Genomic DNA, 12,828 nt, shown 5'->3' with positions numbered 1-12,828 from the left:
AGACTAAAATGAAAAACAAATTCTAAGTTTATAGTATTATTATTACTTATGCTTTGGCAATTCTTTATGTAACACTAATGTTTTTTTTTTTTTTGTTCTTTGCAGTTAATCTTATATATTTTTGTTGCAATTGGTTTCTAAACCATGAAAACTACTTCAAATGACACAGAAGTTTAAAGCTATCCCGCAATGACAACAACAAAATATTAATGGATGGTTGAAGTGAACATCCATTTATGTGTTTCAAATAGAAAAATGTTTGGTGTATGTTCTATATAGGTGTGTACACCTTTATAGAAAGTAAAATATTAATATGATATGATAGATATAATAAGTAGATGATGTGATAGGATGAGATATTTAGAGATAAATGAGGTGTTGAATGGATGTTGAAAAAGGCGAGATGCTTGTTTAATTTATCATTGTTGTTTCAAATACTACTCATAGATAGTTTTTATTTGCATAACTATTTCCACTAAACAACATTCCTAAACCCCTAAAAAAACAAAATTCCTAATAAAAATTTATGGTTATTTTTACTAGTCAAATAAATTAGCATAAAGGATTCTTCAAAAAATGTTACATTACTCTAACCTTGCAACATAAGAATGATATTCATCCCTTAAAAAAAAGAAAACAAGAAGGATAATCTGACATACATAAAAATAAAAGATACATAATTCAACTTTTTTTTTTGTCATCTCATTATTTATATTTAGTATAAAATAAGAGGATTGTTATATGGTACTCCCCCCGTTTCAAAATACATGTCGCATTTTTGCAATGTGTACTATTCACATGATTTACTTTGACCTTACTTTTTAAATAATATATAAATATAAACTGTAGAATGTAAGATGTTGTTGATTTGTCTAGACAAATATTTTTAAAATATTAAATTTTTATAATTTTTTACTTTAAATAATTAAAAATATTAACGGTCAAAGTTGTGTATTGACATGTGCGAAGTGGTTGACTGCGACATGTATTTTAAAACGGACGGAGTACCTGAAATCAACGCATGACTGGCACATAAAATATGGGTAGTTGTATTATATTTTTAAAATAAATAAAAGTAAAAATACATGGGTAATTGCACTATCAATCTTTTCCCATAAAATAATCCCTAAAAAAAGTTATTGTAAAATAAAATTAAAATCTCCCAACTTCATCTTGAGAAATTTTCCTCTATTTGTTTATTTTCCTCTATTTGTTTATTTAATCCGGGTTGTGGATATATAAATGTAGGAGCATATCTGGGATTTATGGAAATTGTGAGCAGTGAAGACTTAGAGTGGGAAGGAAACTTCGTACCCCATCATCGTTACCTTCACCTTACGAATCATAAAAATGTCAATTTAACCCTTCTATTACTTATTAATATTATCACTTTCAATCTTTCATGAGTTCAACCCCACGTTACATTTCTATTAATCAAAAATGTTTTCCGATTTGATAAATTTTTCGGAAAACTTCATTTAACATTTCCGGAAAACATAATCTATACTTTTCCTATTTGTTTTATGTATCCCAACTTAGTTAATCTTTTAATTTTATATTGTAACTGTTAATTTTTTTAACATTTTCGTATCCAACCATTTTAACTAAGTTTACATTTCAGAATTAGAATCATCAGCGACATGGTTGGATACATAAATGGGAGAGATCGGCGGCGGAAGGAGTTTGTGTGGACTATAAGGAAAAAGATCATGTAGAGTATCTGCATCAGTTTAACAAAAATCAATTTTTTAAAGGGTGTTGTTGCTACCTTTCACTCCCAAGAAGATTCGCCACTATTAAGACAAGGATGACACTACCTTCGCTAAAGAGTGAGCAACCCAGTTGGACATCCCCCGAGTAAACTTCATATGAGAATTCTGAAAAAAGAAACTACAATTTTGTTTACACCCACACATAATTATTCCAAATTCAATATTATCTAACTAAAAATAATCCTTCACTCTGAAGTGGATAAAATAGTCACAAGGAAGGGGGGTTTGAATTGTGACCCTTTAAAAATTAACCTGTAACTTAAAAAGTAATTCTCAAGTTGAAACTTGGAATGGTTAAGTTAATAACAGACTTCAAAACGTTCTGATGTCTGAGTGCAGAAACAGTTTAACAAGATAAATGTGTATGTGTGTGTTTGTGTTTGCAGTAAATAAAGAGTATAGGGAAGAGAGAATAAACACACAGAGATTTATAGTGGTTCCCCCAATGTGGGTTAGTCCACTCCTCACAATCTTGTGAGAGTTTCCACTATGATGTTTGAGATAACTTCTCAAATCATGCACCTTACAATCTTTGTTCACCTGAACAGTTACAACCCTGTATTCTCTAAGCCTCAACAGGCATGCACCTTCTTGCTAAGTTACCCACTTAGACTTTTACACCTTCTGCTCAAACTAACACTTTAGTACCCCTAAAGCTAGATGAGACTTTCTTTTCTTCTTGCTAAGTTACCCACTTAGACTTTTACATCTTCTTCTCAAACTAACACTTTAGTACCCCTAAAGCTAGATCAGACTTTCTTTTCTTCTTGCTAAGTTACCCACTTAGACTTTTACACCTTCAACTCAAACTACACTTTAGTACCCCTAAAGCTAGATGAGACTTTACAAGATGTTTGGAGTTTGAATGTTTGTAAAACAAACAGAAGAAGAAGAAGAACTTATCTTTGAAAAGATAAGAGAAAGAGAATTGATTTACATTTAAAAAGACTTCTTGGAATCTTTGTGATGATCAATTTTTTGCTAAAGCTTCACAACAATGTTCATGTTGTTTTTCTTGTTGCTTTGCAACGGTGCATGTTATGCTGAGGCCTTGATCTCTATTTATAGAGTTTCTTGAACCTTTGTAGCCGTTGGAGAGTGTCCACTGGTCTTGTGCCACGTGTCCTGGGACCCACCAACTTATACTTGAATTCTGGGCAAAACTGATATACTTCAGAATGTTGTTGTGTTCTTGAGAATACTTCAGAATGTTGTTGTGCTCATCATGATCTTCATCTGGGTTCATATGAATGGACGGTCAGATATTTATCTGGGCTGTTGCAGATGAATATCACATGAATTTCTGGGTTGTACTATGAAGATTTGCTTTGTACGACTTTAGAAAGTTCCAGGGTCAGATCTTCTTTGAAATCTGTCTTGGAACATGTGCAGGATATCAAAAAGTGGAGCTGTCACTTTCATTCCATGCTTTAGGGGATTTGGTTTGCTTTGTACAGTACCAACTCCCTTATGTGTCGAAATCTCGTTGACTCAGATTTGATCTTGCTTTTGGCTTTGCCTTTTTCTTTCCAACAACTGTACTATTCATGTTAGAAAAAGCATGGAGCAGGATCGAACTTTCTGAACTCAGGGGACTTCAGAATGTTCCTTTTTGTTTCACTTATGATGATTTGTAAGACTTTCATTTGAAGTAATCAAATCCTAATAGTGAAACATTTATGAAGTGCAGCTTGGAAAACATCTAGGATGATATTCTTGATGGAATATTCCTAATGTTTTGTACTTCAAATGTTCATAGTCTTGAATGAACATTGAAGATGCCCTCTTTGACTTTAATCAATTAAATGCCTTTATTCCTTGATTGATATTAGTCATTGTACTTTACTAGGCTTTTATTTAAGTCACGTAGACCTTGCATGTTCTTCATTTTGTTCATGAATATCTGGACTTGGTTCTTGATGTTCATCATGAACAACCTTCTGAACTCTGTCCAACCTTCTGAACTCTTTTAACTTTCTGAACTCTGACTGAGTTCTTAAGTCTTTATGTCCTTTGATTCTTTGTTTCTTGGTATAAATTGAAACTTGTTCCTGTCTTAATTAACCACTCAAGAACACAAGTTAAATACCAACAAATTAATCAAAGTCCATTAATCCTTTAATCACCATAAATGCCTTTAATGATTTCTTGATCCAAAGTCAAAATCATTGTATGCATAAGATATGTTCATGTCACATCTGTTCTTGCATGTTCCTGGTGTGGACATTGATTTATGGGTTTGCTCTAATGAACCTTCTGAGCAACCTTCTGACCAGCCTTATGAACTTCTTATGGGTTCATACATATGAACTTCAGAATGTTTCTTCTGGGTTCATTCCTTTATGACGGTTGTACTTTGTGCTGAACTTTTTGATGTTCATAAACATACTAATGTTCTTCAACACTTTGAACCTCATGAAGGTTATTCCTTTATTCCCTTCAAAAAACTACTTGAAGCATATAAAAGAGAGATCATTTGTTTTGACAAACAAGATGATTCTTTCTTTGAAGTCCAAAAGAATATTTCTTTGCATCATTGCTTGTAACCGATGACTTGAAATATTCTTGTTTGTCCATGAAGTAATCCTTTAATATTTATGGATATATTCAGGGTTAATGTTCATGATTATTATGAACTCCATTCATATGAACATTCTGAACTCTGTTCATATGAACATTCTGAACTATGTTCATATGAACATTCTAAACTCTGAAGTTCTTATCTTCAGAAGCTTTGGAAGTGTGATACTTTGAGGAGGTTCTGAGAATCTTCCTAGCTTGTATGCATGTTTCCTTTTATCTTGTTTACCCATGGAAGATCTTCAAATCATATAGCACAAAACTCAATTTGAGTTTTGTCACATAACTTCAAGCACATTCTTGTGTAGCTTGTGATGTAAGTTCTTCCATCATGTTTCAAGTTCTTCCATCATGATTCTTGAGCTATGAATCTTCATGGAGATATGATCTTGTTGTTTCAACTGATGATATACTCATTCTTCATTGTTGAGTAGATATGATGCACTTATCAATGTGGGTGGCTTCTATCTTATCCACTTATGTGATTCCTGTTCTTTTAACAAAAACTCATGTGCAAACATCAGTAGATCACCATTCATAAAACTTATCATTTATTCCACGAGGTTTGTTATCATTAAAATATTCATCAAAAAGATTTTTGCTTCAACAATCTCCCCCTTTTTGATGATGACAAACCTTTTGAATAAATATTAAGTTTTATGATGGATATAATAATAAATGTAAGAATGTTCATGAATATGCAATTAAACTCCCCCTCAACATATTCAAACTATGAGAAATTTTTCTCAAGATTTAAGAAAATGTTTTTGTCCTTGGTTTCAATGTTTTCGAAAAGATTGATATTTTCAAGTATAGAAAACTCCCCCTAAGTTTTAGAGATGAATATCCTACTATATTTCAAATCTTTTGATTTTCTAAGAAAATAATTATTTTCTTTTACTTATTGTCATAGCAGATAAGTTTTTCATTTTGACAAAGTCATGCTCATAATTTAGAAAATGATTATCTAATCTAAATTGAGTCTTTAAAAGAGAAAAGATCAATTGATCTTCTTCAACAATTTTTGAAATTGAGAGAAAATGAAGTATTTATGGAAGCGGTGAAATCAGAGTTTAGAAAATATCTTTCTCTCTTTACAATATTCCCATGTTGGAAAATATTGCTGAGTTTTTTTTTTTAAAAGATGAAATGCTTCAGAGTATTATTTGATGCAAGATAGTTTCTTTAAAAGAAATCAATTACAAGCAACAATTTTTGACACAATTTGTGGAAAACACACATGTTTACAATCAAGTATATGCAGCAAATTTATGCACAAACACATATTGATATGCCATTGATGTTTACAACTCTATCTTTGTCTTCAATTTTTGCAATTAAAGTAAGATAATTATTCAACAATGCTTAAAACAAACTTTCATGCTCAAAGCAAGGCCAATATAAGTTTAAGAACAAAATATGCAAACCTTAGAGCAATATTTGAAGATTATAACAAGATCATATACAGCATCAACATGAAGATCAAGTATATAAAAAATCTTCTAATGCTAATTCAAACATAAGATTCATTTAAAATCATGTTTGAGGAATGATATTTTCATAAACTACATCAAAATCAAGTAAATATCTTCACGTTTTAGATTATTCTGAAGTTTGACAAATTAAAACATTTTTTTATGTTTTAGATCAATGAACAATCATGATTCAACATTTATGATCAAACATAACTCTTCCTATCAATTATTTAACAACAATGATGATTTAGTTTGTAACTCATGTTAATAACTCCGATAGAAATGCATCAGAATCATTTATTTCAAGTGTGAAAAGATAAGTATTCACAAAATGATGTAACACATTTAACATGATAATTAAGAAAGGATTTGGGGCCAACAATGAGAGAATATTATGCATGAATATATACATAACAAAAGCAACCCCTTGTTAAATTATAAGAACACTAATTCATTTTAAATGCACCCTTAATGTATCTTATTAAAGCATAAGACATCATGCAATGAGTATGAACAAAAAGTGAAAAAGTTTTTGCCTTTAGGGTTACACATTTTATATAAGCACATATTAAAGATGACATATATTGATGCATTCAATCATCATATTTCTTATAGTGCAAATAAATGTGTACCTTATAGGATGATGTCCCTCACTTTGAGATTCAATGAAGAGAGCATGCTTCTCTTTCTTTGAAATACTTTCTCATCTACATGGAGAACTCCAAGCATCAATAAGCATGACCTTCTGAAGCAGTTTAATCATTAGTAGCCTTCTCTTCTTCTTAGTCTTTCCAGCTTTCTAATCTGACTGTCTTTTAACATATCCAGATGTTTCAGGATCTGCAGACATATGATCAACAGATGGAATGCTTCGTTCATGAAGAATGTTTCTTTGAACATTCTGAACTTGAGTTGAAGGAATTGTTCCATCATTTTCCATCTAAGAATCCTCAAAGATACTTGTATTGAAGTCTGAGCTGAATTCCTCCATATTCAGATCAAAACCAGCTTGATTTCCAGCTAGCTTATCCTCATCAGATTCCTTTGTGGTAGTGCAACATCATGCATATGTTGATTTTTTAATGACACAAGATCATTTACCATATCAGATTCTAGAACAATTTCTTGTTCATCAAACTGGAGTTCACTCATGATGTTAGTAACATCACTTCAGATTTTGAAATTGTTTCAGCAGTAGAAGATTTAAAGGATCCTTCTCCAATAAAAGCTTCCAGCTTTGTTAGCTTTCTGAGGTATTTTTCAGAAGCTTCTTCAATTGCATTAACCTTCTGAAGTTGTTATGCAGGAACTTCAACATCTTTCTGAGTTCCATCTTTTAGTAGCTGCATCAATTTTCTGAACAACTTCTTTAGCAATGTCTGCAACTTCTTGGAAGTTTCTTCAGGGATGTCTTGATCCATTGTTGGAGGATCCTCATTGTTGTCAAATTCTTTATGTCAAGAATTTGACAATCCTTCTCATACACTTCACTTTTTCAGAGGCATCTTAAAATGCTTGAATATGAGTGTGAAAGCCAATTCATATCGAATATGAGAAGTCTTCTTGTTCTTCAATCATATGTTGCAAAAACATATAGTTGAGATTGAAAGACAATATGTTGAGAACTTGGTATATGATCAACATTAATGACATACTCAAACACTTTCACTTATTGTAGCAAGTGAATGCAGAGATTGTTTAGACAAGTCTTTTGATCAGACCATCTTCTTCAATCTTGAGCTTGCAAAAATAATTCTCTTATTTGCATCATATGAGTGCAGATGACCAGTAAGGTCCTTGATGTTTGATCCAACATTCTCTAACCTTCCAAAGTTATTGAATGTTCTTTGAGTAATAGCTCTTGCTGACTAATTTTCTCAAAGTATAAGATTTCTACCTTGCTTGAAAACAGAGGGATGAACTTTGAAGCTTTCAATTTTTTGGATTAAGTAGCTTCAGCATCAGGAGCATTTTCCTGAACATTCTGATCTGCAGACACCTTAACATTCTGATCTTCAATTTCAAATGTTTCTTGAACATTCTGAAATACAGTCACTTTGAACATTCTGATCTTCAGTTTTAGATGTTTTTTTGAACAATTTGGATTGTATCCTGAGCATCTTAAAACACATCAGTGTTGAAGTATGAGTTTAGATCTTCTATGTTGAGATCAAAACCAGATGAAAATTCCATGTGTTCATCTTTTTGTACTTGCGTATTTCCTTGACTCATTATTTGTGAAGCCAAGATTTCTGCATCTTCCTGAGTGTCTTTATTAACTTTGTGAGAAGCTTGCTCAGTATTTTCTTCAACTTTCTGATCTTGGTCAGAAGGGTTTTCTTCAATATTCTGAGGTGTGTCAACCTTCTGATGTTCTTCTTCAGCATCATTTATTGGAGTTTCTACAACAATTTCATCTTTCTTCTGAAGAGATACATCATCAACCTTCTGAGTATCATCTTCTGTGATTGAAGCAACCATATGAGCTTCTTGAGGTATCTCATTATCTTCCATTCGAGATACAACCTTATCTTGTACATTTTCTTCTTTAACAACTTCATCTTCTTTCTGAAGATGTTCTTCATTCTCACCAGCAACAATTTGAACTTCTTTTCTTGCAAGCTCAGCAACTTGCTAAAACATCTCCAGGGCTGGAGGAGAATGAGCTTCATCATCTTCCATACTTTCAGGAGATCCATCTCCTTCTTACTTCTGTATGCTGGATAGGTTTTTAACCTTCTCAACTCTTCTTTTCTTCCTAGCTTTCTGAACTTTCTGATCTGCATATCTTTTCACAGATCCAGATGTTCCTGAAGTTGGAGGAGTTGGCATGTTTGAAGTGGTGATGTGAAGTTTTACTAAGGTTTTGGTTGTGAATCTCATGAAGGTGTATTTACTTTCTTCACCTTCTAGGGATACTTGTGCAACCTTAAAGATGGGAGTCATATGGATCCCATATGGAAACTCAACAACTTTTTGTTTGACAGCCAAACAAGAATCAATCATATATTGAAGGATTATGAAACAGATGTTGAGTTTTGTTTTGGTCATGAGATGACACATAAATCAGTATCAACATCAAAGATTCCATATCTAGGGAGTAAAGTGTGCCTAATCATGTTATGGAAGATTTTAGGGACATCTTTAAGATATGTGGAATCATGATCAGGTTTGGTGTATTCTAGGATAGGTTGTGGTTCATGTTTAGGTGATGACAGATGATAACTTCTTAGAGGTGTGCAAATAAATGAAGTTTTGTTTCTTTGACTTGAACTCATTTTAAATTGTTCCATTGTTCTAGAACAATTCAGCATCATCTTGAGAAGTTTCAGAATCTTCATCATTTTGATCTCCACATATTTCTTGAACATAATTTGTCCATGAATCAAGCTTTTCCTAGAAATTTAGGAGACATTCCTGCATCACAAATTGGTAAAGCTCTTGGTACCCGTATTACTTTGGGTCCTTGGAGGTTAGTGTTTCTCTTCTTGAGAGATTCTTTCTTAAGACCACATTCTGATTTAAGATGATCAGATTTGTTGAAACAGGAAAACTATATTTTACTAATCTCAACCTTTTGAGCTCATTCTATTTTAGGATATAATGTCTTTTTGAAATGAGGATTTTTCTCAAGTTTCCTTTTAAAAAGAAACATACAGGTTCAGAATTTTAAATTCTTTTTCAAAATGAACATTTTTCAATTACCTTCTCACTTTTGTTTGTGATAGGTTATGAATCCTAAACCAACATTTTTGAAAGGTTTAACAGACTTTAGAAAGTTGGTTATATCCTTTTTCAAAATATTACTTCCCTTTTCAAAATAACATTTTGTTTCAAAAATTCAGACTTTTCTAAATCTTACAAATTTTTGTTCATTGATGATCTTATGTTTCTCAAATATTTTAAAATGAGAGTGCTACAATTTTTGAATGGTTTTAAGATATATATCATTCAGGATTAGTAGTTTCACATTTTCTTTCTTTATACAAGAAAAGTTATTATTTTAAAAGTTCATACTTTTAAGATAAAATGCATGAGTCATATAAGATATTATTAAACACTTTATATAAAAGATAAAGATTAGAATTTCTTACCTCTTCACTTCTTGTGTTTCTTTACTCATGTGTTGATTTCTTCTTTTTCTTCAAAATCATCTTGGTTGCCATCTTTGCATCTTCTTCTTCAGAGGGCATTGGGTTTTGAAGTACCCCACAATGTTGCATATGTGACATGCACTTTGATTTGCAGGTTTTGACATCACTTCCTTCTGGATCTTTTCCTCATACACTGTTAAGTGCTCAAACCATAGAACCAGGCTCTCATGCCAATTGAAGTGGATAAAATAGCCACAAGGAAGGGGGGTTTGAATTGTGACCCTTTAAAAATTAACCTGTAACTTAAAAAGTAATTCTCAAGTTGAAACTTGGAATGGTTAAGTTAATAACAGACTTCAGAATGTTCTGATGTCTGAGTGCAGAAACAGTTTAACAAGATAAATGTGTATGTGTGTGTTTGTGTTTGCAGTAAATAAAGAGTATAGGGAAGAGAGAATAAACACACAGAGATTTATAGTGGTTCCCCCAATGTGGGTTAGTCCACTCCTCACAATCTTGTGAGAGTTTCCACTATGATGTTTGAGATAACTTCTCAAATCCTGCACCTTACAATCTTTGTTCACCTGAACAGTTACAACCCTATATTCTCTAAGCTTCAGCAGGCATGCACCTTCTTGCTAAGTTACCCACTTAGACTTTTACACCTTCTGCTCAAACTAACACTTTAGTACCCCTAAAGCTATATGAGACTTTCTTTTCTTCTTGCTAAGTTACCCACTTAGACTTTTACATCTTCTGCTCAAACTAACACTTTAGTACACCTAAAGCTAGATGAGACTTTCTTTTCTTCTTGCTAAGTTACCCACTTAGACTTTTACACCTTCAACTCAAACTACACTTTAGTACCCCTAAAGCTAGATGAGACTTTACAAGATGTTTGGAGTTTGAATGTTTGTGAAACAAACAGAAGAAGAAGAAGAACTTATCTTTGAAAAGATAAGAGAAAGAGAATTGATTTACATTTAAAAAGACTTCTTGGAATCTTTGTGATGATCAATTTTTTGCTAAAGCTTCACAACAATGTTCATGTTGTTTTTCTTGTTGCTTTGCAACGGTGCATGTTATGCTGAGGCCTTGATCTCTATTTATAGAGTTTCTTGAACCTTTGTAGCCGTTGGAGAGTGTCCACTGGTCTTGTGCCACGTGTCCTGGGACCCACCAACTTATACTTGAATTCTGGGCAAAACTGATATACTTCAGAATGTTGCTGTGTTCTTGAGAATACTTCAGAATGTTGTTGTGTTCTTGAGAATACTTCAGAATGTTGTTGTGCTCATCATGATCTTCATCTGGGTTCATATGAATGGACGGTCAGATATGTATCTGGGCTGTTGCAGATGAATATCACATGAATTTCTGGGTTGTACTATGAAGATTTGCTTTGTACGACTTTAGAAAGTTCCAGGGTCAGATCTTCTTTGAAATCTGTCTTGGAACATGTGCAGGATATCAAAAAGTGGAGCTGTCACTTTCATTCCATGCTTTAGGGGATTTGGTTTGCTTTGTACAGTACCAACTCCCTTATGTGTCGAAATCTTGTTGACTCAGACTTGATCTTGCTTTTGGCTTTGCCTTTTTCTTTCCAACAACTGTACTGTTCATGTCAGAAAAAGCATGGAGCAGGATCGAACTTTCTGAACTCAGGGGACTTCAGAGTGTTCCTTTTTGTTTCACTTAGGATGATTTGTAAGAATTTAATTTGATGTAATCAAATCCTAATAGTGAAACATTTATGAAGTGCAGCTTGGAAAACATATAGGATGATATTCTTGATGGAATATTCCTAATGTTTTGTACTTCAAATGTTCATAGTCTTGAATGAACATTGAAGATGCCCTCTTTGACTTTAATCAATTAAATGCCTTTATTCCTTGATTGATATTAGTCATTGTACTTTACTGGGCTTTTATTTATGTCACGTAGACCTTGCATGTTCTTCATTTTGTTCATGAATATCTGGGCTTGGTTCTTGATGTTCATCATGAACAACCTTCTGAACTCGGTCCAACCTTCTGAACTCTTTTAACTTTCTAAACTCTGACTGGGTTCTTAAGTCTTTATGTCCTTTGATTCTTTGTTTCTTGGTATAAATTGAAACTTGTTCCTGTCTTAATTAACCACTCAAGAGCACAAGTTAAATACCAACAAATTAATCAAAGTCCATTAATCCTTTAATCACCATAAATGCCTTTAATGATTTCTTGATCCAAAGTCAAAATCATTGTATGCATAAGATATGTTCATGTCACATCTGTTCTTGCATGTTCTTGGTGTGGACATTGATTAATGGGTTTGCTCTAATGAACCTTCTGAGCAACCTTCTGACCAGCTTTATGAACTTCTTATGGGTTCATACATATGAACTTCAGAATGTTTCTTCTGGGTTCATTCCTTTATGACGGTTGTACTTTGTGCTGAACTTTTTGATGTTCATAAACATACTAATGTTCTTCAACACTTTGAACCTCATGAAGGTTATTCCTTTATTCCCTTCAAAAACTACTTGAAGCATATAAAAGAGAGATCATTTGTTTTGACAAACAAGATGATTCTTTCTTTGAAGTCCAAAAGAATATTTCTTTGCATCATTGCTTGTAACCGATGACTTGAAATATTCTTGTTTGTCCATGAAGTAATCCTTTAATATTTATGGATATATTCAGGGTTAATGTTCATGATTATTATGAACTCCATTCATATGAACATTCTGAACTCTGTTCATATGAACATTCTAAACTCTGAACTTCTTATCTTCAGAAGCTTTGGAAGTGTGATACTTTGAGGAGGTTCTGAGAATCTTCCTAGCTTGTATGCATGTTTCCTTTTATCTTGTTTACCCATGGAAGATCTTCAAATCATATAGCACAAAACTCAATGTGAGTTTTG

General features: G+C 32.7%; 1 protein-coding gene across 3 annotated transcripts in view; it reads left to right on the top strand.

Moving 5' to 3' along the window:
- Positions 1-12,828, top strand: part of LOC146916536 (MADS-box transcription factor 6-like) — a 38,341-nt gene that overhangs the window by 17,306 nt on the left and 8,207 nt on the right. The window contains exon 8 of one of the 3 annotated variants that reach the window (XM_085718595.1): positions 106-435. The exons of the other annotated variants lie outside the window; for them this stretch is intronic. The gene's annotated coding sequence lies outside the window, so the exon portion shown is untranslated. Of the gene's footprint in view, positions 1-105; positions 436-12,828 lie in introns of those variants that run through there. 3 annotated transcript variants of the gene reach the window in all.

Source organism: Medicago sativa, chromosome 6 (assembly GCF_051527215.1).
Source record: "Medicago sativa cultivar Bolivia chromosome 6, Bolivia_mono, whole genome shotgun sequence".
Classification (NCBI taxonomy): domain Eukaryota; kingdom Viridiplantae; phylum Streptophyta; class Magnoliopsida; order Fabales; family Fabaceae; genus Medicago; species Medicago sativa.
This window is presented reverse-complemented; position numbering and strand designations above follow the sequence as displayed.